Source organism: Candoia aspera, chromosome 6 (genome assembly GCF_035149785.1).
Source record: "Candoia aspera isolate rCanAsp1 chromosome 6, rCanAsp1.hap2, whole genome shotgun sequence".
Lineage (NCBI taxonomy): Eukaryota > Metazoa > Chordata > Lepidosauria > Squamata > Boidae > Candoia > Candoia aspera.
The window spans coordinates 92923392-92951208 of record NC_086158.1 but is presented as its reverse complement, the minus strand read 5'-3'; positions in this window follow the sequence as shown (position 1 = coordinate 92951208).

Genomic DNA, 27817 nt, shown 5'->3' with positions numbered 1-27817 from the left:
CTTTTTAAAAAATAAAAGCATATTTGTTTTCTTTCAAAAGCCATTTCTAGGAAAGTAAAATCTTCTTTGAGTTGAGGTTGACTCCTGGGTACCTCATGGACATATCCATGTTGTTTTCCTGCTGACAATATGGAGGCGGTTTGCTTGTATACAGAAATGTGTGTATTCCAGTAATCTCTCTTACCAACCTGCTATTTTGAAAAATATCGTGAACAAGGGAAGTCATAAGTTCTCATTCACTGTTATATGGTCTCTCTCTCAGTGTGGATGTTTGAATTGTTTTGAAAGTACCATTTCTTGTTTCTGATGCAGAACTACCCGTAGCTAATAAGGTCATCCTGTAACGATACGATAATACTGGCATGGCCATATGAATCCACCTGTTGTATAAAATATTCAGCATGGTTTCATTTCCCAAATTATGGAGCTTAAGGAGTAACAAATAAGTATTACATGCAAATCAGGAAAAAAAAAATCAGACACACTGAGATAAGAAACAAAGGGTAAGTGGCCATCTTGATGCCAGCGGATGAAGAGGACAAGCCCTGTAATAAATTTGTACTTTTGAGACAACTACTGCAACTAATTATTACTAAGTTATAGTAAGTTATTGAAACTCTAGGAAATAATATACATTAGAAACCTATTCTACTTAGTTAATGAAAAAAGCATATGCTGACTTCAATGTCAATAAGACAAAAGAGGAAATGGGTGATCTCAAATTATGCTCCTAATAATATTGGAAACAAATACCAAGAGATTTTATTCCACAGGATTGTCTGGGAAGAACTGAGGGTATTTGTGCAGGCATTGCTGTCTCAAAGTAGGCACCAGGAAGCCCAGCACCAATGCACTATACGAAGGCTGTGCCATTGCTATCTTAGGTAACACATAGGACATTTCAGTACCATCCCAGGGATATTCATGATGCCTTTCAGAAGCTCCAAGTGGTTTATGTCATATATCACGCTAAACCATGATTTCTTCTATAAATATAAAATAAAGCTGAAGTGCTTGGCTTGAGACATCCTACAAATCTATAAATCATGGTTAACAAGCTACAGCAGCCAAAATTGCACATTTTGCTGAGCCAAAACCAACAAAAAACCACAAAACAAAGGCGCACATTATGGCTTATGGTAAAAGCTAATGTCTGAAAGCAGGATATTGGCTCACTCGTGGGAGAAAAAAAATGCTCAGAGAGGAATTTTAAACCAGATTGTACAGCAGATATGATCTGCTTCAAAGTCTGCTATTTATCACAAAAAGGCTAAATTCATTTGGCAAACTAGGATGGAACAGATAGAGCACCTTGCTATCTTTAAAAATTCTGAAAGATTTACTTATGGCGCCTGAAGCATCACAGCATTATAAATGAAGCCCTGCAGGATTAGATCAACAAATCATGAGTTCATACCAGCTGTTCTCTACAGTGGCCATATGCTTCTGAGAAGACCAGAAGCAGGACTATAGTCTTCTTCTCACCATGTTACTACCCAACACCCAAGTTATGTGTTAGAAATGTGTTGATCCATAAATCAATCTGACATATCCTTAATTCTCAAATATGTAACAAATGCTACATCAGTCCAAGAAGGATGAAGGGTTTTCAATAATTTGGTAAGGTAAGGTATTCCATATTGCTTCCTTGACTCAGGCTTAACTACATGGATACATTTGGGCAATAATACAGAAAGCCTGTTTTTTTTTAATTGTCTAATTTGGCCTATAGTCCTGGGTTCCTCAGAGAAACGTGAACCAGGCTCAGCCAAGCTGAGCTTCTCAAACCAGGTGAGGTCAACCAAGTGTGGGCAAATGCATATGTAAACACAATATTCTACTGCCTTTGAATAGCAGCTCCTATCACAAACTTTCAAAATGTTCTGAGTGGACAGACCTGTAGGCTCCTCCTGGTAGCCATCACGTGATTTTTTTGGGGGGGAGAATTCACTGGACAAATGCAGACAACATAAAATCAAAACAGAAATGAAAGATGGGATGTTGATCTAGTACTGTTTTGGCATACAGACACCCCAAATTAATTATCTAAGGAAAACTGGTTGATGACATTCAAAACTTTTCAAATGCTGGCAACATTTGTAGATGATAATGGGCTAGCTTCAGGATGGTTTTGGAGAACTGGAGCATGAAAATGGTGTGGAAGTGTTCCTAATGTCTCTGAAAAGCCCTCGGATTACCTGATATAATTGTAAAGGAGAGGCTGTTTGGTGTAGTGGCTAAGGTGCTAGACTAGAAACCAGTGACTGAGTTCTAGCCTTCCTTTAGGCATGAAAGCTAATTGGGTGACTTTGAATGTAATTTGTATTAAGAATTTTAGTTACAAAAGTGAAAACTAATACAAACTAAATTTAGAGAAAGAGAAAAGAATGGAAAAAAGAATAAAAAGTGCAAGAGAAAAGAAAGAAAGAAGAAAGAAAGAAAGAAAGGAAGGAAGGAAGGAAGGAAGGAAGGAAGGAAGGAAGGAAGGAAGGAAGGAAGGATTTCCAACCTTCATTACAAGAAGTAGAAACAAATTTAATAACTCTTCACCTCTATAAGGTTACAATCATATATCTCTTCATCTCATATCCCATCCGTTATCTATAAGCAAATTCATAAAACATCAACTTTTCAATCCTGGCGTCAGCAAAAAGTCCATAAAAGGTTGCAGGAACTTTGCAAAAAAATGTCTTATTTTAACCTCAATCAAATAAACCAATTTCATATTCCTTCCTTTTACTTCTAACAATCTTAATCTTTAATTCAAATATTGTCATAGGATTTGATTTCTCTTCAATTCTTAATCCCATCACACAGATTTCTTCAAGGCTTTAACAAGCCTTTTTTGTAGATCGTATTGGATCTATAAAAGGGGCCAGTTGGGTGACCTTTGACCAGTCACTCTTTCTCAGCCCAACCCACCTAACAGGGTGGTTGTTATGGGGAAAAATAGCAAGTGGGAGCATTATGTGAGCTTCCTTGAGTTGTACAAAGTAAAGGTGAGATATAAATCTAATAATAAATAAATTCACAATGCTGATTCCTTCAAATTTTGTAACAGATAATTATGGTCTCAATTTAAAACACTGGATCCATAACCACCCAGAGTCCCCTTTTCAGGAGAGATGGGCAGTGATAGAAATTTGAAATATAAATAAATAAATAAATAATTTGGTGAGAAATGAAGAAGTATTAAAAGATCAGTTTGTTCTATAAGAATCTGATACCCATGTCTTCTATGTTATTAAATGCCTTATAAAGCAGTTTAATGTCATTTCCCCATTAGTAGGGAATCCTTTAACTGAAGATGTCCTCTGCTTCAAAAAGAGTGTCCAGTCCAAGTTGGGTTTAAAGACCAAAATTCTTACAAGCTGAACCTTAAGGGTGATGAGCCTTCATTTGCTCATTAATGGTTGGAGAGCACCCAGCACAAAAACTTTCCTTCTGTATGTAGACATAGTGTATCTCTATTTAAATTTTTAATAACTGTTTTCAAAATTATGTGTCTACATCTAAGTAAGCACATAATAGGTTGTGGGGGTTGGAAATCTGTGTCCTCCTATTTTGAAAAAGAACATGCAGCCATACATCAGTGATGGCCTGTTATTATTTTCATAAGCTGAAGGGGTAGGAATTTTAGTAGTGATGGAAACATCCTCCTTCAAGTGGGATGCTAAAGTCCTTCCCACTAATCACTTTTAGCATCATCCAACCATCATTATGTCAAAATAACAGCAATGAGGACAGACTTTTTATTATGTCAGTGATGGCTGGGTGATGCTAGGAAGATGTTATAGTATATCACTGGTGGGGAAATGTCTTTAGAAACTGTCAAACTCTGGATAAATTCCATCCCAAAACAGAAAGAACCTAAAAGGATAATAGTAACAGTAGTAATAGTAGTAGTAGTTTCTGTTGGTAAATGAATTATTCTCATCCTTGCTGGAGGCAAAGACAAGGTGCAGTTGGCAGCATATGGCTTGTCCTTTTTCATTCGTTGCACAGTATAAACAGGAAGAAGAAATGTTGCCATGGCAACATTTAGAGGTTACCACTCATCACCAATGCACTGTGCACAATTCGTAGGCAATCCATGACTCAAACTGTTTGTTGAACTATCCTACATAATAGATTAATAGGAATCAGAGCAGCAATAACAAACAAGAAATTTGGAATAAGAGGTATTATGCTCTTTGCTGAAGACTCTTCCCTCTAATTTAATGCAATTGTTTGCTTGTTTTGTTATTTTGTTCATCAATATCTTTTTATGTCCTTCCCATTTCCCTCTGCGGAACTTCTTCTGAAGTACCTATAAGTGTCATAGGCATTGCAGACATACCACAATGATGACCGATCAGTGAAGACATCAGCACACAGTTGATGCACAGTATGTCATTAGTGTCATTCGTGTGGTGATGACACGATGCACATGATGTCACTCACCTCCCCCTTCAGATTCCCATGATAGGAGTTTAGCAATTGTACTATTTACTTTTAGGTTTCTATATGCGGTTGTTTGCCTTTTACTTCCTTCCCTTGCTTAGAAACTATGAACTATAAGTTGTATTGTATCCTTCCTTCCTTCCTTCCTTCCTTCCTCCCTCCCTCCCTCCCTCCCTCCCTCCCTCCCTTCCCATGGGGAATCCATAGGGAAGGGTGACATCAGTGAGCTGGAAGAGAACTGTCCACTCCAAATGTCCTCCAGTACCAGGTCATGTTGCAATTGCACCTCACATGAGTTATCTGCAGAGCCTCTGAGAGCCCACAGAGACTCACCGATGACAACTGCCACCCCTTCCTCTTGGATCTCCATGATGCAAAAGCCCAAACCTGTGTGGGCACATTTCCAAGAGGAGTACACCCACTCCCAACTCAACCTGGTCTCAGGAATACATGCAAGGTTGGTGCCCTCACCCATGATAAGATCATGAAGAAGGGGAGCTTAGTTAAACACCAACCTGGCATTCAAAAGCAGTAGCCAGGCACTGAGGGTGGAAACCAAACATCCCACTCCATCCCGCAGGAGACTCGACTCCTATCCCTGGCCTCAAGCAACACGCCTTGATTATGTTCAATAATACTGGCCCCTAGACAGAACCCTGTGGGTCATAGTTGGTTTCTGTTCTCCAACTTTATGTAGAGCCATTAATTCTGATTTACTGAACCTGGCTACCCTAGTTGTAACCCTCCCCCCTTAATATCGTGCCATCCAAGCCAGTCTTTAACAGCTGAGAATGTTGCGTGGAATGTTGTCCAAAGCTTTGCTGAAATTGAGGTGGATTATATCCACTGCATTCCTCTTGTCCACTAAAAAAATTACTTTGTCAAATAAGGTGTTTATCTCACATGAGCTATGTTTGACAAAACCATGTTGGTTCTTAGCAATCATGTCATTTTCTTCTTCTGGGGTGTTTAAACTCCCAATTTATCCCCTTCCTCTGGGAGTTTCTGGTAGTCTCTTATCTAAGTACTAATCAGATCTGACCCTGCTTAGGTTTTGAGGTCACCCAGGATGGGTTAGGTGCTGTCAGGTGGAGCCCAAACACTGTATCCCATAGAACTGAACAGGGGCTACTGGGAGCTGACTCCCTTTCTTGCTCTGAGGCCTTTGATGCTGCATTGTGTCCCAGCAACCTTTATGTGTAGAAGACACAGACAAATACTGAAACAGGGAACCTAATGTTCTTCTTATCTGAGTGCGTTGTCCCCAGATAATGGTGACCAGAGAAAGTAATGCCCAGAGATATTTAGATACCATGTCTTCTTTATAAACAACACAAATTTCTTTTGCCAGCCTCTTTCCATTCTCACCAGCTCTCACTTGGTCTCTTGGGAATATTTATTTCTCTGTGGGTAGAATTATTGTTTGACTTGGCAGCACCACAGCAGCCTCACATGGCTGATAATGAAGGCCTGGAGGGTTGTTACTATTTTGGTTCTTTGTGATGTCATTCAAATGGTCTTGGATGTCAGGAGCAGGTGTTTCTGCTGCTGGTATAAATAAAATAATTTTCAGCCAGGCTCTTCATCTAAAATGAAAGGAGCAATGAGTTGCCAGAGTTTTTCTCTTCACAAAGGCAAGCAGGAGAGAAGGAAGGAAGGAAGGAAGGAAGGAAGGAAGGAAGGAAGGAAGGAAGGAAGGAAGGAAGGAAGGAAGGAAGGAAGGAAGGAAGGAAGGAAGGAGGGAGGGAGGGAGGGAGGGAGGGAGGGAGGGAGGGAGGGAGGGAGAACTGAAGCCATCTTTACTGAAGCAGGTTTTATCATTATAATGTGAAAGAAGGTTTATTTAAGTAGATACAATTTAGAGGTAGGCAAAATCTAGCACCTGGCTGACTACATTGCACCAGTAGGAGAGTCACAGAGCAAGCTCTTCATGTGTGGTGCCTGGAAAGTGACCTGTGATTAGCAATCCCATAGATAAGGAGGAGGCAGAGTGATAGATAAGAGGGTAATTCCTTAATTCTCTGTCTATACCCCAATCTCCCTTGTGGTCAGTAGGTGCTGAGGTGCTGAAGAGTCAGTGCCATAGAAGTCACACTTCCAACAAGATTTTTTAAAAAAACGAGCTAGCATACCAAGGGAGATCTACTTTCTAAAGCAGAATGAAAATGATAACTGTCTACCAATAAACAACCAATATAGAAAGGCAATAGGAAAACTCTACAGATCCACAGAGTCAAGGCAGGCCATATTGCAACTGTGAGGATCTTAAGTGAGATGTACCACTACAAAAAGGGCTGAACTGCAATCAAAAGGCTAAGAAGATACTTACAGTGCATGGGAAGTTCGGACAATTGCCAAGCACTAATCTCATACTCATGGGATGCATGGATACAGGTTAGGATGAAGTGATCTGTGCTTATCTTGTTTCAGATGGAATAGTGACATACAGAATTCTGTTTATACACTGCTTGTTTCTACTCTTTATTTGTGTAAAAAACAGGGAAATCTGGAATGTACTATTTTATATGCAAGGGAGGCAGAAATGAACTCACAAGTTGAGGGAAAATGCCTTCAGTTCTTCGGTTCACTCCAGGCCTTGAACACTGGATTAATTTTTGCTGATCATGATGTTTTCTTTTATACAGATGCACACAGATACACACACACATACAATGCTGCTTTTGATCAAATACATCAGTGCATGCATGTGCAACATAGTATAAGATGTGATCATTGACTTAGATTAATCAGAAGCAAAAATATTTAAAACAAATGAGTGGGATTTTCCCATTGTTTGTATTTGGTACTGACTCATTTCAAGGAGAGATAGATAGATAGATAGATAGATAGATAGATAGATAGATAGATAGATAGATAGATGGATGGATGGATGGATGGATGGATGGATGGATGGATGGATGGATGGATGGATGGATGGATGGATGGATGGATGCACGGATGCACGGATGCACGGATGCACGGATGCACGGATGCACGGATGCACGGATGCACGGATGGATGGATGGATGATGTACTATGCTGCTGGGCAGCTCATAACTTTTTTAATGATCACTCGGTGCAAAGCTAAACAGAGCCATCACTCACATTTCCCATCTAATATAAGTCATCTAGTATGCCATAATGCTTCTGTCCCTGGAATCTTTCTTCTTGTTCTTTTCTTTTGCTTCTGTGTAACATATCATAGGCACTGATAGTCATAATATTACAAAAGGCCACTGTCTTCCACCATTGAGAACACTTTCAAACCGTGCATTTCCCATCATCTAGCAGTGACAACCAGTGCTATGACAGAAAATCATATACTGACTCCATTATGGAAGAAGATGATTATGGTGCCAGAAAGAGGGAGGAAAAAGGTAAGGAGAGTCAGAATATGTTTCTTACTATTTGAGGGTATCTTGAAAGTATGCACTTTGTGTCCTTTTGTTTTATTATTCAAAGAAGAGAAGAGCTGTAAATCACCCGGGGTCTTTAACTGCTTCAATAAACCTTTTGGATGGCCCTCAAAAGAATTGGTATGCTGAATTTCCAGATGTTACCAACCATCCAAGTTTGGGGGCAGGGGGGGTGGGCAAGGACTCTTCATTTCTTTTAACTGAATATTGTGGGAGGGGGACTATGCTGATCATTCCCACAATGTTGGAATTGACTTGGGACCCATCTGTTTGTAAGCCCCACCCACTTACCCCCCCCCCCAATTCAAGGTACTGGAAATCTATGGGATTAGGAAAGAGTGAGTACCAAAGATGCAAGTGGTCCAGTTAGTTACATGTTTTCCCAGTTTTGTTGATCAGTGAGAAAGCTCCAAGCTTGTGAGAGAATGAAGCTGTGGTTGTGGTCTACATTTGGGAAAAGTAACTGCAGCCAGGCAGAAATGCTTCCCACCCCCACTTCCCCAAGGCTAAACTCATGCTTTCTTCCAAAAGGCAGTAAAAGTTTATAGCCCCAGACTTGAAAGGAGATAGGCTCATTCATTCATGCATTCCCCCTATGCACATTTTACTCACAAATGTCCGCACTGGCAGCATTCCAGATGTCTGGCTAATTGAGTCACATCCTGGCGTTTTTAGGAATGTCCAAGTCCATAGGCAGCCTCACCACACCCAGGCCCTTCGCCTACAAAAGTGTGGGTGTGTAGGAGAAAAGAATAGAGGATAAGAAGACAGCAAGCAGACGAGGAAGCGGGAAGTGATGTCTGGAATGTACGACTATCACAAGCAAGCAAGAGAGCTACCAGTCAACTGCCAGGACCACAACCTACAGTTGGCAGCCCGTTGTGGTGGGATTCCTGCCTGGAGCTTGGCTTAGGACTTGGCCTGGAGTTCAGTGGCAACAGAAAAGGAGCAACCCCACTGAGGCACCTCTCAACCCAAACAGCGCAAGAACTTTTGAAAGGAGGCAAAGGTTGTATGCCACTTCGCAAACTTTAAGGCTTTTATTTGTTATAAGGACTAATCATCAAAGACTTATTTCTGTGGTTGCATCAACTTGCAAAGCCCAGGAGGATGGAGTTGACCCAGGGCAATGGGAAAAGTGTTGAAGTATTTTGTACAGTTATCTTCTACACCAGAGTTCCTCAACCTTGGCAACTCTAAGCTGTGCAGACTTCAACTCCCAGAATTTCCCAGCAAAGTGGGGGATTCTGGGAGTTGAAGTCCACACAGCTTAGAGTTGCCAAGGTTGAAGAACCCTGTTCTACACTGTTACCAGTGACCAGTCCTTGGAAAACAAAGGACCCTCACAAAGCTCTGCCTCTTGCCAGCATTGGGCTTAAGTGTAATTCATTTAGCCAATCAAGAGGTGCATGGGATGCCAACTGCATAATTCCCAACCAACATGTCATCCAATTGCGGAAAAGTAGTATAGAGGTATGCCTACATTTGCACCCAAAGATTCAACCTGACTGCTTCCCTTTTCTGCAGGGTGGGTAAGCAATAGCAACCAATAAAGCAAGGTATTTATAACAACGTCACGCGCACACACACACACACACACAGAGAAAGAGAAATCTGCTATTTTTGAAAGCTGTAGGGAAGTCAGGAATACATGAATATCTCCTAATGTTTAGGAACTGACTCAGCTGAGTAATTTTCCAATGTCTGTTATTAGATAAACGCAGCCATTCCTGCTCCACAGCCACCAACCCTTTTCTACACCTAGAAGCTATCTTTCTAGAGAAGTAAGCAGAGGAAAATGATAATTAATCCTCAGGTTCATTTTTTAACAGGCATGTTTTGGGAGCTTAAATGGATGGCAGAGTGATTAACATTCCAGTGAGCGAGTCACAAAAATGCATTGTATAGACACAAGAAGAAATGTTGATTCACTACTGTGGTAGCAGCCTCTCTCTCTCTCTCTCTCTCTCTGTCTCTCTTTCTTTCCCTCATCTCTGGTATCCCTAAAAAGACCTACTATAATGGAGAAAAAGGAGGAATGCACTGTTGACTCCATTACCATACAATTCCGGACTTACTCCCACACATATATTCAGGGAAATGTGATGGAGTATGTGTGCATGAACACATCAAACATAACATACAGAACTTTCACAGCCCCACTGGTTATTTTGATTCTTGCCAAGAGGGCAAGCTTCATCTTTTCATCTAATTTCAGTGAGAAAACTTGCACGTTTTCATTCTACAGATCTTAAATATAAGATGCCCAGAGTCGGTCAAGTTGGGTGGTTCTATAAATCTGATTAGATAAAGAAATAACAAAGAGACAGAAAACCTGGATATTCTCTCAGCCCCTTAGGGGTAGGGTGGATGCTGAGCCACTATCGCTAGTCATAAGCCAGCCAGAGTCTTGTGGAGTTGGGCAGCCTATAAATTGTACCAACAAACGAGCATGAGGTAAGGGTACTGGAGTAGGGGACTGATAAGGGTTTGACTCCACTCTCAGCCATTCAAGCTGGGTGGTTGTGGGGAAAAAATGGAAGGAAGATAAAGATAGGGTGGAATAACATGATATAAAAAGATACCCTCAAATCAAGCCCAGTTCCTGCTGATTTCATGTTCATATCCATGCAGTTTTCTTTACAACCATCTTTACTTATAGTCAAAGACCACAAAAAGCATATATATACAAATAGAATGAAGGTCTGAGTATGTGTGTCTCTATCTCTATCTGTATCTCTATCATCTCTATCTCTCTCCATCTCCATCTCCATCTCCATCTCCATCTCCATCTTTCTCTACTTCTATCTCTATATCTCTCTATATCTCTATCTTCTATATATCTGCTTGTATATTATATCAGCCAGATTGCTGCTGTAATAAACAATGAATACCAGTGCCAATTGAGCAAAATGTGGCTACCTTCTGGAGATAGTTGGCTAAAAGGAAGTAAATATTCTCTTCTTTTGAAGAATTATGGCTATTGGTTAGATATGTTCTCCAGGCTGAATAAAAATGACAATGCAATGGTCTGTATGTATGAAATAGTTTGTTTTTCCTGCTAGGCTAGGGCATACAGTAGACACGCACAGACATGAAGACCCATTGCTTCAGTTCCAGTGAGGCCTTCCTTAGGCCAAATAAACTATCACTGGACTGCTGAATGATTGTTCTCTTTACGTTTCCCCTTGATTGCAGTATTATGTGACATATGGTAGAAAAGCGAAATTTCTTGGCATTCTTCTGCATTGCTCTTCCACAACTGAATGCCGTTTGGGATGTATTATACATTCACAGTTCACATTTGCTAGAACATCACAAAGAGGTCTCCTCTTAGCAAAGCCTGTTAAGCATGGAATTCAGCTGCAACCATTCAAGTTTCAAAGTAAGTGGAATGGCAGAATTGAACAAGGGTTGCTGATCCATGCTTTTCCTAATAATCTGTCATGGTGGACAGATTCAAGCCAGAGCAGGTAACCTCTTGTATCTAGAACCTGAGCCATGAAGTGCTTTAAAAGTGACTATGTACCCTGACTATGACCTTGAATTGTACCCAGAACCTAATTGGCAGCCAATGCAGTTGGCTCCCACATTTGGAATTCTTTAATACAAATGTCCCTCATAACATCCAGAAGATCACTAAACACAATTTTATTTCACCAAGTCTTCAAACTTAATTCTTATCATGTCCATCTGGAAGGGGGAGAGGGGTATCTTTATTTATTATTGTTGTTGTTGTTTTCTTGCATGTTTAATATATTGTAACCTATCCAGAATGTTGTTATTAAATTGGAAAAATCATGCAGGCCCACTCTGGGGAAAGTCTTTTTTTGTTCATAGGAGCCATCAGAGAAGATTTAAAGGAGATGCATTTTAGGAATTCATACATCTTGAACTTCTCTTGTAGGTACAGGTAGTCCTCAACTTATGATCACAACTGGGACCAGAACTTCCATTGCTAAGAGAGATGGTTGTTAAATGAGTCGCATCCAATTTTGACTTTGCTTGTCAGAAGCCAGCTGGGAAGGTTGCAAATGGTTCTCACGTGACCCCGGAGTGCTGTAACTGTCATAAGTGCAAGCCGGTTGCAAAGTGCCTGAATTTTAATCATGTGACCACAGGGAAGCTGTGACAGTTGAAAGTGTGAGGACCAGTTGTAAATCACTTTTTTTTTAGTGCTGCTGTAACTTTGAATGGTCACTAAATGAATGGTCATAAGTATTCACTCTTATTTCAGAACACATCTACATTGCCAGTATTGACAGTTAAGAGCAGGATTATCACTGGCTTGACTCAATACTTAATCAAGCATAGTGGTGGCAGAAAATAAAGAAATCCATTCTTTTCTAAGTCAAACTTTATACCCAAATTTGTATCTCTCTCCAGCATCTGTACTGGACACAGCACTCCCTCTTAGCCTGGGTCAAATGTAATGAATGTCCTCTCTGGTCCTTCAATATTTCTAATACCTGCCAATATGAACACGGTCAGCTAGAATGAATGGCAAATTTTTGCCACTTGATTAAACTCAACACAGTTCACCAGATCAAACTCAACACAGATTAAACTCAAACACAGATTAAACTCAAACTCAACACAGATTAAACTCAACACAGTTCAACACATCATTCCCATTTTGGGAGGCCTAACTAACTCCTAGGGTAACAATGAATTCCAGGCAGGACAATTTAATTTCTTTTTTCAAAGCAACTGCAGTTTTATCAGTTCTCTTGACTCAGAAACTTCTTTCTCTCGCATCTCAGTTCATCTGCAGTAAAGAAATAAAATACTGGCCTGCCTTATATAGCTGAATAATGAATTAATTATTATAACTAGTAGAACTTGAACTAGTTATAATAATTAATTCATTATTCAGCTATATAAGGCAGGCCAGTATTTTATTTCTTTACTGCAGATGAACTGAGATGCGAGAGAAAGAAGTTTCTGAACTAGTAGAACTTGAACCTTCAGCAAAGGATTGTTACCTTGTCGTGGTGCTGGAGCTTGAGCACCTCAATGATGCCATGAGCTAAACCGTGAAGGGCCACCCAAGACGGGAAGGTCATGACAGAGAGGTCAGACTAAATGCGATCCCTGGGGAAGGTAATGGCAACCCACCTCAGTATTCTTGCCGTGAAAACTAAATGGATCAGTACAACCAGAGATATGTCGGTATACCATCGGAAGATGAGACCCCCAGGTCGGAAGATGGTCAAAATGCTACTGGGGAGGAACAGAGGATGAGCTCAACTAGCCCCAGACGTGATGACGCAGCCAGCTCAAAGCCGAAAGGACGGCTAGCGGCCGACGGTGCTGGTGGTGAACGGCGAATCCGATGTTCTAAGGATCAACACACCATCGGAACCTGGAATGTAAGATCTATGAGCCAGGGCAAATTGGATGTGGTTATTGGTGAGATGTCAAGATTAAAGATAGACATTCTGGGCGTCAGTGAACTGAAATGGACTGGAATGGGCCACTTCACATCAAATGACCACCAGATCTACTACTGCGGACAAGAGGACCACAGAAGAAATGGAGTAGCCTTCATAATTAATAATAAAGTGGCTAAAGCAGTGCTTGGATACAACCCAAAAAACGACAGAATGATCTCAATTCGAATTCAGGGCAAGCCATCTAACATCACAGTGATCCAAATATATGCCCCAACCACAGATGCTGAAGAAGCTGAAGTAGAGCAGTTCTATGAGGATCTGCAGCACCTACTGGACAACACGCCTAAAAGAGATGTTATTTTCATCACAGGAGACTGGAATGCTAAGGTGGGCAGTCAAATGACACCTCGAATTACAGGTAAGTATGGCCTGGGAGAACAAAACGAAGCAGGACACAGGCTGATAGAATTTTGCCAAGACAATTCACTCTGCATAACAAACACTCTCTTCCAACAACCTAAGAGACGGCTTTATACATGGACTTCACCAGATGGACAACACCGAAATCAGATTGATTACATCCTTTGCAGCCAAAGGTGGCGGACATCTGTACAGTCGGTAAAAACAAGGCCTGGAGCTGACTGTAGTTCAGATCACGAACCTCTTCTTGCACAATTTAGGATCAGACTAAAGAGATTAGGGAAGACCCACAGATCAGCTAGATATGAGCTCACTAATATTCCTAAGGAATATGCAGTGGAGGTGAAGAATCGATTTAAGGGACTGGACTTAGTAGATAGGGTCCCGGAAGAACTCTGGACAGAAGTTGGCAGCATTGTTCAGGAGGCGGCAACAAAATACATCCCAAAGAAAGAGAAAACCAAGAAGGCAAAATGGCTGTCTGCTGAGACACTAGAAGTAGCCCAAGAAAGAAGGAAAGCAAAAGGCAACAGTGATAGGGGGAGATATGCCCAATTAAATGCAAAATTCCAGAGGTTAGCCAGAAGAGATAAGGAATTATTTTTAAACAAGCAATGCGCGGAAGTGGAAGAAGACAATAGAATAGGAAGGACAAGAGACCACTTCCAGAAAATTAGAAACATTGGAGGTAAATTCCAGGCCAAAATGGGTATGATCAAAAACAAAGATGGCAAGGACCTAACAGAAGAAGAAGAGATCAAGAAAAGGTGGCAAGAATATACAGAAGACCTGTATAGGAAGGATAACAATATCGGGGATAGCTTTGACAGTGTGGTCGGTGAGCTAGAGCCAGACATCCTGAAGAGTGAGGTTGAGTGGGCCTTAAGAAGCATTGCTAATAACAAGGCAACAGGAGACGACGGCATCCCAGCTGAACTGTTCAAAATCTTGCAAGATGATGCTGTCAAGGTAATGCATGCTATATGCCAGCAAATTTGGAAAACACAAGAATGGCCATCAGACTGGAAAAAATCAACTTATATCCCCATACCAAAAAAGGGAAACACTAAAGAATGTTCAAACTATCGAACAGTGGCACTCATTTCACATGCCAGTAAGGTAATGCTCAAGATCCTGCAAGGTAGACTTCAGCAGTTCATGGAGCGAGAATTGCCAGATGTACAAGCTGGGTTTAGAAAAGGCAGAGGAACTAGAGACCAAATTGCCAACATCCGCTGGATAATGGAAAAAGCCAGGGAGTTTCAGAAAAACATCTATTTCTGTTTTATTGACTATTCTAAAGCCTTTGACTGTGTGGACCATAACAAATTGTGGCAAGTTCTTAGTGGTATGGGGATACCAAGTCATCTTGTATGCCTCCTGAAGAATCTGTATAACGACCAAGTAGCAACAGTAAGAACAGACCACGGAACAACAGACTGGTTTAAGATTGGGAAAGGAGTACGGCAGGGCTGTATACTCTCACCCTACCTATTCAACTTGTATGCAGAACACATCATGCGACAAGCTGGCCTTGAGGAATCCAAGGCTGGAGTTAAAATCTCTGGAAGAAACATTAACAATCTCAGATATGCAGATGATACCACTTTGATGGCTGAAAGTGAAGAGGAACTGAGGAGCCTTATGATGAAGGTGAAAGAAGAAAGTGCAAAAGCTGGTTTGCAGCTAAACCTCAAAAAAACCAAGATTATGGCAACCAGCTTGATTGATAACTGGCAAATAGAGGGAGAAAATGTAGAAGCAGTGAAAGACTTTGTATTCCTAGGTGCAAAGATTACTGCAGATGCTGACTGCAGTCAGGAAATCAGAAGACGCTTAATCCTTGGAAGAAGAGCAATGACAAATCTCGATAAAATAGTTAAGAGCAGAGACATCACACTGACAACAAAGGCCCGCATAGTTAAAGCAATGGTGTTCCCTGTAGTAACATATGGCTGCGAGAGCTGGACCATAAGGAAGGCTGAGCGAAGGAAGATCGATGCTTTTGAACTGTGGTGTTGGAGGAAAATTCTGAGAGTGCCTTGGACTGCAAGAAGATCCAACCAGTCCATCCTCGAGGAAATAAAGCCAGACTGCTCACTTGAGGGAATGATATTAAAGGCAAAACTGAAATACTTTGGCCACATCATGAGAAGACAGGACACCCTGGAGAAGATGCTGATGCTAGGGAGAGTGGAAGGCAAAAGGAAGAGGGGCCGACCAAGGGCAAGATGGATGGATGATATTCTAGAGGTGACGGACTCGTCCCTGGGGGAGCTGGGGGTGTTGACGACCGACAGGAAGCTCTGGCGTGGGCTGGTCCATGAAGTCACGAAGAGTCGGAAGCGACTAAACGAATAAACAACAAACAAGAACTTGAACACTGCAAGGGTTACAAGCATGATGTATGGCTTTATGTGGCTCCTTCTCCTGAAAAGAAAAGAAACAAGGAAACCCTTAATGGTAGTCTAATAAAAATAAAGCAAACAGATTTAAGTAACCCAACTCTTCTAAAGTAAGCCATCCAAGTATCTACAGAACATTGAAGCTGTTTCCAACATACCTAGAAGTGCCATTGGCTTTTTTAGAGAGAACTTTTGTTCAACCTGTAATCATTTCTCAAGTCTTTCTTTCCAAGACTTTCAGGCATCATGTTTATTATAGCAGTTGTTTTAATCTGGGTTGTCAAAATGTTTTTTTAATATAATTTTTATAAAAAAAAAAACCCTTTCACAAGATAAAAGCAGTACAATTATTAGAAAAGAAACAAAGAAAATAAAGATTAGTGAATAAGTAAGAAAGAAGAAAAGAAAAAAAGAACAGAAAAGAAAAGAAAAGAAGAGAAAGAAGATTATAAAGAAGCAGCTTCCAAACTTTTATTTATATATACTGTATACTGTATGTGTATGTGTATACACACACACACACACACACGCTCACACTCACACACACATGCATACACACTGTGGGTGTGTGTATATAATTTTATTAAAAGTTTTAAAACGGAAGATAAAAACTAATACAAATTAATACGAAGTAAGGATGAAAAAAGAAAAAGAAAAATCAAAGAGAAAGCTAAAAGTGCAAGGAAGGGAAAAAAGTAAAAAAATAGAAAAGAAAGACAAAAGATACAAAAAAACTGGCTTCCTATCTTCTTTACAGCAGTTATTATTACAATTATGAATTTACCTCTATCTCTAAAGTTAAAGCATGTCTCTCTCCTTTCTATAATCTATCCTGTCTAATCATCAAAACCATAAATCGTAAGTTCATTTTTTTTCTGTTTTCTGCAAAAAGTCCATAAAGGGTTTCCAGTCAGCAATAAACATAGATACTGTCTTTTCTCTAATCAAACAAGTCAATTTGGCCATCTCAATGAGTTCCACCATCTTCCCCAACCATTCCTTCATTGTAGGTATTGCCGAATCTTTCCATCTTTCTGCGTACAATAATCTTGCTGCAGTTATCACGTACAAAAACGAAGTTCCATGATTTTTCTTCCAGCTGTTTATCCATCAGTCCCAAAAGAAAGACCTCTGGTCAAATTGTATATTAATCGTTAAAATCCTCTGAATCGTTGTATGTATTTGAACAACAAAATTTTCTAGCTTTTGTTGTTGTTGTTTATTCGTTCAGTCGCTTCCGACTCTTTGTGACTTCATGGACCAGCCCACGCCAGAGCTTCCTGTCAGTCGTCAACACCCCCAGCTCCCCCAGGGATGAGTCTGTCACCTCTAGAATATCATCCATCCACCTTGCCCTTGGTCGGCCCCTCTTCCTTTTGCCCTCCACTCTCCCTAGCATCAGCATCTTCTCCAGGGTATCCTGTCTTCTCATTATGTGGCCAAAGTATTTCAGTTTGGCCTTTAATATCATTCCCTCAAGTGAGCAGTCTGGCTTTATTTCCTCGAGGATGGACTGGTTGGATCTTCTTGCAGTCCAAGGCACTCTCAGAATTTTCCTCCAACAACACAGTTCAAAAACATCGATCTTCCTTCTCTCAGCCTTCCTTATGGTCCAGCTCTTGCAGCCATATGTTACTATGGGGAACACCATTGCTTTAACTATGCGGACCTTTGTTGTCAGTGTGATGTCTCTGCTCTTAACTATTTGATCGAGATTGGTCATTGCTCTTCTCCCAAGGATTAAGCATCTTCTGATTTCCTGACTGCAGTCAGCATCTGCAGTAATCTTCGCACCTAGAAATACAAAGTCTTTCACTGCTTCTACATTTTCTCCCTCTATTTGCCAGTTATCAATCAAGCTGGTTGCCATAATCTTGGATTTTTTGAGATTTAGCTGCAAGCCAGCTTTTGCACTTTCTTCTTTCACCTTCATCATAAGGCTCCTCAGTTCCCCTTCGCTTTCAGCCATCAAAGTGGTATCATCTGCATATCTGAGATTGTTAATGTTTCTTCCAGCGATTTTAACTCCAGCCTTGGATTCCTCAAGCCCAGCATGTCGCATGATGTGTTCTGTGTACAAGTTGAATAGGTAGGGTGAGAGTATACAGCCCTGCCGTACTCCTTTCCCAATCTTAAACCAGTCCGTTGTTCCGTGGTCTGTTCTTACTGTTGCTGCTTGGTCGTTATACAGATTCTTCAGGAGGCAGACAAGATGTCTAAGTTGCCCTATAGATTCTTCAGTTTTTTGGGTAACTTATTCTTTCATCTCCTCTTTTATATTTACAAACCTTTCTTCCATTCTCACAACCAACTCATTTTTAACAAATTTGACAGATTCAAATACCTGCTTCCCCATCTCTTCAAGCAGTTTTTGTAATATTTGTGGAATAATCCTCTTTTCTGTTGGTTGCTCCAACGAACCCCTCCTTCCCTCACCATGCTTTGCAGATTTTTGGGTGGTCACCATATTTTTATTTATAATCCAAAAATAAAAGTTAATCAGTTACAAATATGAAAGTAAAAGGCAGGCATCTCCATGTTTTTTTTCCTCTTTTTCCTTTTCTATTCTCTTAAGGCTTTGGGCCAACCTGTCTTTCCTTAGTTTTAATGACACTGTCAATCTCATGTTATACTTATCTCCTTATTTTCTAAATTTGACCAATTGCCTTTTCCTTTTGCTGTCAGACAATCAACATTCCCACAAAGGTCTGGTCTATGTACTTAATTAATTCCAAATAGCACCAAACGTACTTTTGCCAAAATATTAATCTTTCAAATGTATACAGTACCCTTTATATGTTTTTCACTTTCTTAATCAAAATCTTGTTAAGCTCTTTGATATTATTTTAAAGTCTCATTAAAATATTATTTTCCTTTTAGTTTTAGTTTCTGTAATTTGGAAGGAAGGCTGACTCACTGAGAGTTGTTTTCTTTGTCCTGCTGTTTTCAAAGACCTCTTTTCAACTGTAAATTGATTGCATCCAAAAGCGATTAAGAAAATGGGGGGTTGGTCAGACTTAGTGTCCTTTAAAAGGCTGCACTTATGTGTGCAAGTAAGCAGTTTCTCCTTGACACCCTGCTGTTCTACTCATGAGAAAACCACAAGACTTCCATCCCATGGTCTCCTCATGAGGAGCGGCAGTTCAGGGTGCAGGTAGGCAACCTTTTGGTCACTCCTTTATCTGGAAAGACTTTGCCAGCCAGATATCTCCACTGGCCACCATTCACTGCTGTAGTGCCATCTCTGCTCCTTTGGAGACATCCAGTCTGCCATAGAACTTCACTCAGAAGCCCAATTAGATTATATATTATATATATTATATTGCATGGCGGAGTTCAATTCGACCTCCCTTGAATTTCAAACAAGGTCTGGACTTACCTGGAGTTTGTTTAGAGGAGTTGGGGGTCGAATTTGCAATTTTAAAATTGTCTGGAGGAAGGAGAAGGAGAAATAATAAAGATTAGAGTAACCTAAATCTCTTGTTGAGACCAATCCTACTAAGCTTGATGCTCATGGTCTTTGTGAGAGAAGCACTTCACACAGGCATCCCCCAGAGCTTTTGTCACAATGCCAAAAGCAGCATCCTGCCATTGCACCACAAGTTCTGCCCCGTTTGGACATGTATGCAATGTGACAGTGCATTGCAAAAGGGGCGGAGCTTGCACTGTAACACCACCTTTGTCATTTGCTCTCTTTCAACCTCTGTTCTGATACCTTTGACACTTCACGGTAAGTCTGAGGGCAGAAAGCACACGGCAGTTGCTAAGCAACCTCAGGACTCATTCTCCAATTGACCAAGCTCACCTATTAACTCCAGTCGCCTAACAATAACAGCCACACCTTCTAACCCCTTATTCTACTCCCTGATCAGCAGATCTTCAAGTGCAAGTCCACCAGAAGGGATCTTGGATCAGTACTGAGAAAGGGGGAAATGAAGAGAAGGTAATAGTCTTAAAGATAGCACAGAATAATAGTAGGTGAAGGAACACTAAAATGGATTACCTCCATGCATACGTAATGGCTTTGACCTGGTGCGTAGCAGGGTACTTCAATACTGTTTCTGTTTCTTTTCTGTTATCTTGCAGAATTGCCTCCCAAAGTAAATGTTTAGGAAAACAAAAACAGATAGAAACCCATCTAGAAACTGGTTCAATCAGGAAAATATTTAAAACTCATAGCAAATAATGGCTACATGACAAGATGAGATGGTTCTCCAAATTGTCCTCAACAGCATTCGGTCTCTCTCTTCCGCTGCCCACCCTTTTTTTAAAAAAAACAGCCAAATAAAAGGAACAGATGTTAACATGTTTCTGCCAAAAATTCCATGAGCCCCCATAGACAGCCGGAGCAACTGAGCTGAGCTGTCGCCATGGCAGAGTTTAATTCCAAAACTAATAAACAAACACAGGAAAACAATTAAGAAATGAAGAGCACAGGATAAATGCTGTGAAAACTGGCAGAGGGATTCTTTAAAAAAAAAAAAGCTATAACTTTTAGCATCCTCTGTAATGTGGTGCTTTGAAAGAGAATAATGGTTATTATAATAATTGATTTTTCTTGATGGGAATGGCTTTTGCTTTTAGCCAAGCTTGATCATTATTTCAAGTTATTCTAAGAGCATCGGAATATACTAAGTGAGGTTTATTCCAGGAACGAAAGCAGACACGGGAATCTGCAGTTGAGCTGGGGTTTAAAAAAGTCAAGATGGTAGCCACAACCACTTGAACCAACTCCCTTTATATATGTCATGTGTGTGAGACACACGTAAAAAGGGATGGGGCTTTAATTACACAGGTATGGCCACCATGTTATTTTTTTTTACATCCCCTCCCCTCCACTCACCCCACCACACACACAGGTGAAGCTGTCTCCTGCTATGGATATGGGTCCAATACATAAATAGTACGGCTGATGACCTCAAGAACCACTGGTGGTACCAACTATCCCAATGTTCTGGTTCATCAAGAAAAGTATGTTAGTGGTTCCCACGCTTTCTGCTCAAAGGAGTGATCCAGGACTTATTGCAAATTACATTCTTACTTTCTGTAGTGTCCAGACTCTAGACACTTCTGGTATGAACCCCTCTGTCCTCACTCTCCCTTCCCCAAAGCAGGCAGGCAGGCAGGAGGGAGACGATGAGGAGAAGATTCCCTTGATTTATAAATGTCTCGACATTCTTCTCCAAAATAAATGAAATAGAAAAAAACCTCCAATCCTTCAATCAATCAGTTAACAAGATTCAAGTTCTGCTTATATTGTTTAAAAACTTAATATATATATTTTTTTAAAAATAGGTATTTATACCTATTGCTTATACCTATGCTTGATATATTTAAAATCAAGCAGGTACCCTGTGATAGAAAGTTACGTATTAAATCTAGCAATACTTTGATTTTAAATGCAGCCTTGTTTGAAGAAGCACCTTTGTTTTCCATGGCAATGTAATGCAGCAGTCCCAGCCATATCAATATTTAATTTGCATGGATTTTCTATCTTCACTACAAAGGGGGGGATGATTTTGTTGATTTGGCCATCACAGTTATAGCTAAGGAGCTCTATAGTCTGCCCTGTGAATTCTCTGCTTGCTTCCAGGAGTAGATTCTCCTTCCAATATTTATATAAACGTTTAGCTACGACTATTGTTAATGGCTTGACTCAGTGAGAAAACTGGTGCAGAAAAAGAAACAGCTCCTGTGAGTCACGCCTGTTCCAGCTTTGTTGTGGCGTGTCTGTAACTCACTGTGTTGTGAAATGAAGATTTCAGGGTCAAATTTAAATATGTATTGTGATAATTCTGGAAGAGAATTACCACGATTCTTCTTTGGGATAAGATCAGAAATAACGTGATTCTTTCTGATTAATAGGATTTATTAAAGGATGGTTAAGGTAACAACACAAGAATTCCAGTGAGTATCCTACTTTCAACTGAGATGTATATATAGGCAATTTAAGGCAGCAAAACTCTTGCTCATCTTCTCAAGGCCTTGCGATACAGAAAGGGGGAGACTTGCCTCTTTTGCGATACAGAAAGGGGGAGACTTGCCTCTTTTGCGATACAGAAAGGGGGAGACTTGCCTCTTTTGCGATACAGAAAGGGGGAGACTTGCCTCTTTTGCGATACAGAACGGGGGAGACTTGCCTCTTTTGCGATACAGAACGGGGGAGACTTGCCTCTTTTGCGATACAGAAAGGGGGAGACTTGCCTCTTTTGCGATACAGAACGGGGGAGACTTGCCTCTTTTGCGATACAGAAAGGGGGAGACTTGCCTCTTTTGCGATACAGAAAGGGGGAGACTTGCCTCTTTTGCGATACAGAAAGGGGGAGACTTGCCTCTTTTGCGATACAGAAAGGGGGAGACTTGCCTCTTTTGCGATACAGAAAGGGGGAGACTTGCCTCTTTTGCGATACAGAACGGGGGAGACTTGCCTCTTTTGCGATACAGAAAGGGGGAGACTTGCCTCTTTTGCGATACAGAAAGGGGGAGACTTGCCTCTTTTGTGAAGATAGGGCAACTGCATCTGTTCATAGTTTTGAAAACTGTTCTTCTCTTTCTAATATAAGAAATTACGCTCACACTAGTGATAGAATTAGAATACTAGTTCTTTTTTGCCCTTATGGCTTACTTCATTATATACAGCCTTTCCCTCCTACTAAATAAATGAATTTGCTTTCCAAATGAAAAATGGAGAATATATTTGCTTTCCAAATAGTGTTTTTTTTCCCCTCAAGCTGCATTCTTTAAGAGCTTGCTATCTATGTGGATATTCACACATACATTCCTGTGCACATTTGACCTCCCTCCCTCCCTCCTTCTCTCTCTCTCTCTCTCTCTTCACCTCTGCCTGTCTATATCTAGAAAGATCTCTCCAATAAAGGCATCCTATTAACTCTAAATGTATTTCTTTTAAACAGATTTTCATCTGTAATTTTTTTTTCTGGCTGGAAACTTGAAGGAAACAATTTTGCCAATGGGAAAGGTTGAAAACATGCAAGGTTTCTTGAAGAGATTTTCTCACATCAGCATGATTTTTTATTTCCAGTGTTAGGGAGACACCATGAAAAACCCATGAAATGTGGCAGGAACTTGACGCAGATGGAAGCTCGTTGAAACCTGAACACAAGATGTCTCAGGACTTAAACCATTTCAAGAGGCAGAGAGTCTTGAGAGGGTGATGTGATGGCATGGAAAGCTTTCCTCTGTGTGTCAGTTCCATGGAAAGAGGGGGTAGGCTACAATTTTAACTTTATTTGCTTGTTTGATTTATATCCCATTTTTCTCCAGGACCTCAAGGTGGCTTACATGGAAATCTTTATTTTATCCCCATAACAGCCATCCTGTAGGTCAAGCTGAAAGAGAGTGATTGGCCAAAGGCTCCCACTGATTTTCAACAATTGGGGATGGATGTGAACACAGGTTTCCCCATCGGAGTCCAACATATTTATCCCTCTGTAAAAATGGCTCTCTCAAAATGAAGAACGGTTCTTCTTTGCTCTTGTGGCTTACTTCATTATATACAGCCTTTCCCTCTTACTGAATAAATGAATTTGCACAGTAAAATTCCATCTAGTTTCAGAGAGGCTGAACCATTTCTATGAGGACCTTCTCATTTTTATGCCACAACGAATGGAACTAAATGAGGAGATATACTGCAAGATAAAGATTTTTCCTGAGTTGCTACTGCCATCAACCAAGATGTATGTGTGTGTGTGTGTGTGTGTTTCCCAGTTTAACTTCCCACCCTAATGTCAGATCTGGGGAAGTTTTCACATTTCATTGCCAACCAGTCATACAGATAAGAACCAAATTCTATGATATCCCCACTTCACACCATGTGCCTTCTGTTAATAATGTTTATCAATACTACAGCTAGTATTCCTAGGATCCAGAACTCATATCTGGATGGTTTCAACTCATAAACCTCTCTATGGGCTGTGGATCCCCCCAAACAGCACATGTACTCAAGCACATGACCCATTCAGATTGCAGTAAGTAAAATCTCTGCCCTATAAATCATGCAGTTTTAGATGGCAAGGCACAAGCAAAGAACACATTGAGGAGTTGGGTGGCCTTGACATTGATTAAAATAAGACAAAACAAATAAATTTAAGCACTCCCTTCTTGGTTCACAGAAAGAATTTTGCAAGTTTATCATGCAGCTTATAAGAAATAGGCAATAGCAAGAAAAGTTACAAGTGTAAGAAGCAGATGGCCATTCTGCTCTGTCATCTGATGCCTTCAGCCTGGCTGGGAAAGAAAGAGTGGAGCAGTGGTAAATTAAGATGAAATGCTGAATGTCTGTTTGAGAGGATAAGAGTCCTGTAAGGCAGAAGATTTTGAGGGAGGGATCCTTAATTCCAAGCCTATTCCAAAACAGATTTAATGGTTTCCCAAGGCAAAGAGGGGCCTCCTTCAAGTCACCAGAATCTAGCCAAGATCTTCACAAAGCTTTGGAAGTGCTTCTTTGTGTTAGAGTGTTACAGAAAGGCAGATCTCCTGCAACATCAAACTGAACATTAGTTGGACTTTATTTTCCTGTGTCTGTAAATGTTAGTATGGGCAGGTTAGGATGTCTATCAAGTCTACCTTTTAATAATAAAGGACAGTTTACCAGGTACTTTCTAATGAGGGTTTGCGGAGGTGAAGTATTGAATCTCGTGTTATGTTTTGCTGCAGGATGACAATGGTTCCCATCTTGTTTGGAGAACTTGCCTTCGCTGATGGTGAAGTGAAAGAGCAACTTAGTCTTCTAGGGACTGGTAGTGTCTTATGGCCTCACCCACTATTGCCATGCTGATATATCAGGAATGAAGACAAGCTTTGTGCTGCCACAAGGATGGTTGGCAATCAGTCACTCTCTCTCAGCCCAACCCACCTCACAGGGTGTTGTTGTGGGGAAAATAGGAGGAAGAAGGAGTATTGGGTATGTTCACCGCTTTGAGTTATTTATAAAAATAATAAAGGTGGGATAGAAAATAAATAAAATAAAATAAATAAATAGCAAGATTTATTGAGAGGAACAGGATGGGGTTACAAGAATTCCTGCCCCTGAATTTCCCATTTGGAACCATGTATTTACTTTCTGACAGCCTTACTGTGATCCAGCAAGGAGGTGGGTCTCTTCCATGATAACAAGGAAGTTTGCTAGCTATTTACATAGCAATCTCCTGAATCTTTATCAGTCTGAGAATTGATTCTTGTAATTGCTTTCATTAATCTTACTTAATTTCTTATGCTACTTCCTACTAATTTTCATTCTTCCATTCAACCCAAATTTCCACTTCCTTTTTTGTTCCATCTGTATGTTTCCACTCTGGCCCTAAGTTTCAATCATTTCTTTCCAATCTTTTGTTATCTCTTTAGTCCATCATGTGCTATCTTAGAGAACATTTAACCTTCTTAAAATTCATGAGTCTAAGTGTCCCCACTTAATTAACCTGGGCTGATTTCATAAAGCTAAACAGAGTCAAACCTAGTTAGTACTCAGACAAGAGACTACCAGGAAATTCCAGGGCTGTAGGCTAGACTTGGGAGTTGAAGAAACATCCTGGGAGATGATAGCAACCACTTCCATGTGGTTGCCAAGAAAACTGTATGGGCATGTTTGAAATTGAGCTTGGCTAGACAGAGACTGGGAGACCACTAGGGAGTCCCATATCAGTCACTAGATTAGGAAGATGGAGGAGGAGGAGGAGGAGGAGGAGGAGGAGGAGGAGGAGGAGGAGGAGGAGGAGGAAGCAATAAAAAATTACTTCCTTATAGCTGCCAAGAAAAGTCAACAAGAACCAACCTTGACTTAAGTGACTCTGCCTTTCTGTAATGCAGCAGCAATGAATTGCTCAAACCATGCCAGCAACAGTCTAAAAAGTTCTTTGTGTGTGATTACCCCAGCTTCATAATAGATATTGGAATAAGTGTAGCATCATATCCAAAATTAATGGCAAGAAGGATTTGATCATTTTGTTGCTGCGCTTATTTACAGTGGGGAAAATCATGCCCCAAAGTAGTACCAAGTAACATTGATTATTCAGTGTCCCCACTGAAATCAGTGGCCATTTGAAAAGTCTAGTAGAATTGTGCCAGCAATCTTCTCTTAAAATTGGGAAGCTGAGAAATAATGTGCTAAATGATGTATGATGACCGGACATGAAGCAGCATCGCAGTCCAAGGATTTTCAGTCAAACTTCTCTAATTTTGTATGACAGAGATACATTTTGCTATCGTTCTGTTCTTCACCATGAAAGCATATTCTCCCTATAGGTACGAACATTGTGGTCCATGTCAAAACCATCCACCTTCCTTCATTGGATGACTTCTAGTATTCCGTCTGACTCTGACACAGAAATTAAATTGGAAGTTGTGTTAATTTTCTCGTGGAAAGAAAACATCCTTTTTGGAATTGCTTTTATAACACTATAAACATATGCCAGGCTTCTCCATTGCTCTGAGTGTTCAATCTTCTAATATCCATCGGTATGAATAAAATATTTTCCTGAAGCATCACCTGAACTCAGAATGAGTTAAGATGTTTCTCTTAGATATCAGGCTTCTTGGACCAGGACTTGGCAGTGAATCTCAGTCCCCCAACTTCCCTTTACTTCACACAGCTGCTAGACTCAATCTCAATCTCTGAAGTACACAATATATTGTGGATACATCAGAGTCCCTCTTTTGGGGGAGATGGGCAGTAATTAAATTTGAATAAATAAATAAATAAAATCGTTATTGCAAACCAGTCTGAAGGCACATTAAGCAGTTGATTGTCCTCTGTTGGTGTAACAGTACAGTTCCCATCTTATGCACCCTGCAGTTTAAATATGTTATTTCTTCCTCTCCCCTTTCCCATATTTTAACTGATGCTTTAACTGACTCTTTATACTTCATGGCCTTGAAGCCAGGTGGTTTTAGGTTATTGACAAAACTGACCTTTCTGCCCCAAGAACTGCTGACTCCCACCTCATCACTTACAGCAGGTGAACAAGTTTTAAGGAAAGCCACGAAGTCTAGTGGTATATAAATAAGATAGAGATAGAGGCAGATGTACATCCTAAGATACTGAATTTCAAATAAAGTAAAATTGGTAGCAAATTTTACAAGCCCCCTTTGCAGGTAAACTTTCTAATGTCCTACTGTTTCTTGTTGCTCATGAGAAGCTGCTGTATGAATAACCCATTATGGGCCTGCTAACTTTCCCAGGCTCTGGAACAAGAAACATCTAGTGCATGCTGCTGTATGAATAAGCAAGAAACCACTGATACCTAATCAATGAGTCAATGGCCTTCTTGGGCCACATGGAGAACAAAAGATGTGAGTATCAGCAGACCTGAGACCATAGCTCTATGAAATGCCAAGGCAAAAGAATCAAGGTAGAGCGTAGTGCAGGTCAGCTCTGTCTCCAGTTGGTGAGGCTCAAATGAGGATGTGAAGAAGCAATAGGCAAAACCCCAAGGAGTCCAAAAGGCATATAGCTCAGCAGGAAATAAGTGGGCAAGTCAATGAAAAAAGGAGAAAGTAGGCACTTTTGTTAGAACAAGGTAAGGGCAATATGGATAAGGCCAAACTGACTCTTGGCCCAACAGAGGTTTGGTCTGAATGATGAAATACCATATAGGCACATTTGCCATTCTAGGATTTGGGGCAAAAAAATATTGCATCTTTTTCCTCTTTTCAGTGTTGGATAGTTCAGGCCCTCACATGAACTTCTGCCAGTCCAGAGAGACTGTAGTTCTTTCCATTA